Below are 5,000 nucleotides of genomic sequence, written 5' to 3'. Positions count from 1 at the left end.
CTTCCGAGATCAGACGAGATTTTTTTTTTTTTTTTTTTTTTTTTTATTAACAAATTTAAAATATTTCATTAAAAACATTGTACACATTTTCCACAGAAGCATAACAAACAACAACAATAATTATTTGCCACAGGTTTGATAAAAGCCATTTCTCTAAACACCAAACACATTTATTTCACTTTACATTCAATAAATAACCTTTTATCTCCATTTTTCTTTTTGAAATACAATTAAGGCATTAGCATACCATGATACAATGTATAAAAACATTATAATAATAAATAATAATACAAATTTAAACCAAACATTGTATTCTTAGTCTACCTCCTCCTCCTCATCTTCCCTCAACACTTGAAATTTATTCTCAAACAAATGTTTCCCCTTATTGTATTTTTCCCTAAAATGTCTTTTTTTTCTGGCCACATTCACATTTGGTATTACCTTAAGGGTTCTCCTTCTTAATGTCACCCTTTTGTCCTTTCTATCATCCATTCTGTCCACTCCTTTCTCCTCTTCAGTTATCTCTTGCATTTCCTCCTCCTTTTCTTTTAGTCCTTGGTTCTCCATTTCCTCCAATGCCCCTTGTGTTACTTCCTGTGATGTCAATATTCCTTTGTCCATTTCTCCTTCCAGCCTTTTCTCTTCCAATTCCATTTCTTTCTCCTCTTCAGTTATCTCTTGCATTTCCTCCTCCTTTTCTTTTAATCCTTGGTTCTCCATTTCCTCCAATACCCCTTGTGTTACTTCCTGTGATGTCAATATTCCTTTGTCCATTTCTCCTTCCAGCCTTTTCTCTTCCAATTCCTTCTTATTTTCCACAATAGCCTCTTTATTCACACCATCCTCTTCCTCATTCTCTCCACCATTTTGTAATTCAGTTTCTTTTGACATTCGCCCTCCTACACCTTCTGACTCTTTATTTTGAATTTCATTCTCCATCCAACACTCACATCTTATGATCACCTTTCTGCAATCCGGGCACTTAATTGCATCGCAATCCCTTGCGTAATGACCCTGGCCATTGCACTGATGACATTTAAAATCTGGACAGTCTTTGAACACATGTCCCGGATTCATGCACAATCGACAGGTTTTAACCTGACGATCATGCATGATCCTGAAATACTGTGTTCCCTCCTCCGTATCAAACTTTGTACTGTATGGCAGAGACACTACTTCTTTAGGAAATTTCACCCTTAGGTACCTTGTACCATCCGCAATGTCTGTGCCTGGATACATTCTTCTTATGATGTCTGAAACAGGTGTTACGCCCCAATTTTGTAATTTAATTAAAATGTCAGAGTCCTCAATATAGGCTGGCAAATGTATGAAAGAAACCACATACTCCCTTGTTTTCAGTTGTCGAATCTCACACAGTTTTCCTTTTATCATTAATCCTTCATCTAATCCATCGCACGCCTCCCTGTTTATCAGTGTAATTTCATATTCTTTTACTTGCCTTGGTCTGACTGCTAGAATCTTTCCTCCTCCAATCCTTTCGTTCACTGCTTTGATAATGTCCTCTGCTCTTGCATCTCTCTGATCCGCCATGTCAACAATTACTGTAGCCTCTTTAGAGTAAATCCTCTTGTTATAATCCATTCGTCCTTGTCCATCTCGTTGTTCTTTATCCATTTCTTTGTCTGTTAGCACTCGTCTTCCTCCTGCCATGTCCACTTCTTTGCCATGTAATCCATCCATTTTTCAAACAAAAGAAAAATTTCTCCCCAGACAGCAAACTGCTGCTGGGAAGTATAAAAACTATAACAAACAAAAATCAATAAGTTGCAAAAGAAATAAATCTTTACGCAGATAAAACAAAACAAAAAACACAAGGTGAGCCTCTCTCACCTACTGCCTACTACAAACTGCCAACTCACTTCCTGTGTGGCTCACTAGCGTTGCCAGGTTGGTTTGGCCGTAAGCGAAGTTTGCTGCAAAGAGAGGGCTATTTAAAGACCAGCCAATCTTATCGCCAGTACATTATATAAGTAGGAAAGAAAACCCAAAAACTTAAAGCACCTGGTATTCCTAGGCAGTCTCTCATCAAAGTACTAACCAGACCTAAACCTGCTAAGATTCAGAGATCGGGCATTGACTCTATTTTATGGCAAAATTATTATAAACTAAGTGAAAAATGTCCAAAAAGCTTACAGCACCTGGTATTCCCAGGCGGTCTCCCATCCAAGTACTAACCAGGACCAAACCTGCTTAGCTTCCGAGATCAGACGAGATCGGCCATAGCCAGGTTGGCATGGCTGTAAGCGAAGTCTGCTGCAAAGAGAGGGCTATTTAAAGAGCAGCCAATCTTATCGCCAGTACATTATATAAGTAGGAAAGAAAGCCCAAAAGCTTAAAGCACCTGGTATTCCTAGGCAGTCTCTCATCAAAGTACTAACCAGACCTAAACCTGCTAAGATTCAGAGATCGGGCATTGACTCTTTTTTTTTTTTTTTTTTTTTTTTTTTTTTTTTAATGAAAGATTATTATATAATTCGTGAAATTTTCCAAAAAGATTAAAGCACCTGGTATTCCCAGGCAGTCTCCCATCCATGTACTAACCAGGCCCAAAGCTGCAAATATTCAGAGATCGGGCATTGACTCTATTTTTTGGCAAAATTATTATATACTAAGTGAAAAATGTCCAAAAAGCTTACAGCACCTGATATTCCCAGGCGGTCTCCCATCCAAGTACTAACCAAGCCCAAACCTGCTTAGCTTCGGAGATCAGACGAGATCGGGCATAGCCAGGTTGGTATGGCCGTAAGCGAAGTCTGCTGCAAAGAGAGGGCTATTTAAAGACCAGCCAATCTTATCGCCAGTACATTATATAAGTAGGAAAGAAAACCCAAAAGCTTAAAGCACCTGGTATTCCTAGGCAGTCTCTCATCAAAGTACTAACCAGACCTAAACCTGCTAAGATTCAGAGATCGGGCATTGACTCTTTTTTTTTTTTTTTTTTTTTTAATGAAAGATTATTATATAATTCGTGAAATTTTCCAAAAAGATTAAAGCACCTGGTATTCCCAGGCAGTCTCCCATTAATGTACTAACCACGCCCAAAGCTGCAAATATTCAGAGATCGGGCATTGACTCTATTTTTTGGCAAAATTATTATATACTAAGTGAAAAATGTCCAAAAAGCTTACAGCACCTGGTATTAACAGGCAGTCTCCCATCCATGTACTAACCAGGCCCAAACCTGCTAAGATTCAGAGATCCGGCATTGACTCTATTTTTTGGCAAAATTATTATATACTAAGTGAAAAATTTCCAAAAAGCTTACAGCACCTGGTATTCCCAGGCGGTCTCCCATCCAAGTACTAACCAGGCCCAAACCTGTTTAGCTTCCGAGATCAGACGAGATCGGGCATAGCCAGGTTGGTATGGCCGTAAGCGAAGTCTGCTGCAATGAGAGGGCTATTTAAAGACCAGCCAATCTTATCGCCAGTACATTATATAAGTAGGAAAGAAAACCCAAAAGCTTAAAGCACCTGGTATTCCTAGGCAGTCTCTCATCAAAGTACTAACCAGACCTAAACCTGCTAAGATTCAGAAATCGGGCATTGATTCTATTTTTTGGCAAAATTATTATAAACTAAGTGAAAAATGTCCAAAAAGCTTACAGTACCTGGTATTCCCAGGCGGTCTCCCATCCAAGTACTAACCAGGCCCAAACCTGCTTAGCTTCCGAGATCAGACGAGATCGGGCATAGCCAGGTTGGTATGGCGGTAAGCGAAGTCTGCTGCAAAGAGAGGGCTATTTAAAGAGCAGCCAATCTTATCGCCAGTACATTATATAAGTAGGAAAGAAAGCCCAAAAGCTTAAAGCACCTGGTATTCCTAGAAAGTCTCTCATCAAAGTACTAACCAGACCTAAACCTGCTAAGATTCAGAGATCGGGCATTGACTCTATTTTTTGGCAAAATTATTATATACTAAGTGAAAAATTTCCAAAAAGCTTACAGCACCTGGTATTCCCAGGCGGTCTCCCATCCAAGTACTAACCAGGCCCAAACCTGCTAAGATTCAGAGATCGGGCATTGACTCTAGTAGGAAAGTAGGAAAGAAAACCCAAAAGCTTAAAGCACCTGGTATTCCTAGGCAGTCTCTCATCAAAGTACTAACCAGACCTAAACCTGCTAAGATTCAGAGATCGGGCATTGACTCTTTTTTTTTTTTTTTAATGAAAGATTATTATATAATTCGTGAAATTTTCCAAGAAGATTAAAGCACCTGGTATTCCCAGGCAGTCTCCCATCCATGTACTAACCAGGCCCAAACCTGCAAATATTCAGAGATCGGGCATTGACTCTATTTTTTGGCAAAATTATTATAAACTAAGTGAAAAATGTCCAAAAAGCTTACAGCACCTGGTATTCCCAGGCGGTCTCCCATCCAAGTACTAACCAGGCACAAACCTGCTTAGCTTCCGAGATCAGACGAGATCGGGCATAGCCAGGTTGGTATGGCCGTAAGCGAAGTCTGCTGCAAAGAGAGGGCTATTTAAAGAGCAGCCAATCTTATCGCCAGTACATTATATAAGTAGGAAAGAAAGCCCAAAAGCTTAAAGCACCTGGTATTCCTAGGCAGTCTCTCATCAAAGTACTAACCAGACCTAAACCTGCTAAGATTCAGAGATCGGGCATTGACTCTTTTTTTTTTTTTTTTTAATGAAAGATTATTATATAATTCGTGAAATTTTCCAAAAAGATTAAAGCACCTGGTATTCCCAGGCAGTCTCCCATCCATGTACTAACCAGGCCCAAAGCTGCAAATATTCAGAGATCGGGCATTGACTCTATTTTTTGGCAAAATTATTATATACTAAGTGAAAAATGTCCAAAAAGCTTACAGCACCTGGTATTAACAGGCAGTCTCCCATCCATGTACTAACCAGGCCCAAACCTGCTAAGATTCAGAGATCCGGCATTGACTCTATTTTTTGGCAAAATTATTATATACTAAGTGAAAAATTTCCAAAAAGCTTACAGCACCTG

At 39.2% G+C, this 5,000-nt stretch overlaps 6 non-coding genes across 6 annotated transcripts in view; all 6 read right to left on the bottom strand.

Moving 5' to 3' along the window:
* Positions 1-2,147: 2,147 nt before the first annotated feature.
* On the bottom strand, positions 2,148-2,266 carry LOC128004965 (5S ribosomal RNA). The gene has a single exon (XR_008177635.1). It is a non-coding gene; the product is annotated as a 5S ribosomal RNA (ribosomal RNA).
* A 384-nt stretch (positions 2,267-2,650) lies between these two features.
* Positions 2,651-2,769, bottom strand: LOC128004183 (5S ribosomal RNA). Its single transcript, XR_008176879.1, has one exon. It is a non-coding gene; the product is annotated as a 5S ribosomal RNA (ribosomal RNA).
* Positions 2,770-3,279: 510 nt separating this feature from the next.
* On the bottom strand, positions 3,280-3,398 carry LOC127994520 (5S ribosomal RNA). Its single transcript, XR_008167504.1, has one exon. It is a non-coding gene; the product is annotated as a 5S ribosomal RNA (ribosomal RNA).
* A 221-nt stretch (positions 3,399-3,619) lies between these two features.
* On the bottom strand, positions 3,620-3,738 carry LOC128002954 (5S ribosomal RNA). Its single transcript, XR_008175688.1, has one exon. It is a non-coding gene; the product is annotated as a 5S ribosomal RNA (ribosomal RNA).
* A 623-nt stretch (positions 3,739-4,361) lies between these two features.
* On the bottom strand, positions 4,362-4,480 carry LOC128000462 (5S ribosomal RNA). Its single transcript, XR_008173245.1, has one exon. It is a non-coding gene; the product is annotated as a 5S ribosomal RNA (ribosomal RNA).
* Positions 4,481-4,985: 505 nt separating this feature from the next.
* LOC128009169 (5S ribosomal RNA) overlaps positions 4,986-5,000 on the bottom strand; it is a 119-nt gene continuing 104 nt past the window's right edge. Inside the window, exon 1 of the ribosomal RNA XR_008180889.1 lies at positions 4,986-5,000. This exon is cut by the window's right edge and continues 104 nt beyond it. This is a non-coding gene — a ribosomal RNA (5S ribosomal RNA).

The sequence above is a fragment of the Carassius gibelio genome, chromosome B22 (genome assembly GCF_023724105.1).
Source record: "Carassius gibelio isolate Cgi1373 ecotype wild population from Czech Republic chromosome B22, carGib1.2-hapl.c, whole genome shotgun sequence".
NCBI lineage: Eukaryota > Metazoa > Chordata > Actinopteri > Cypriniformes > Cyprinidae > Carassius > Carassius gibelio.
The sequence above is the reverse complement of the archived record's forward strand: the minus strand, read 5'-3'. Positions and strand labels throughout refer to the sequence as shown.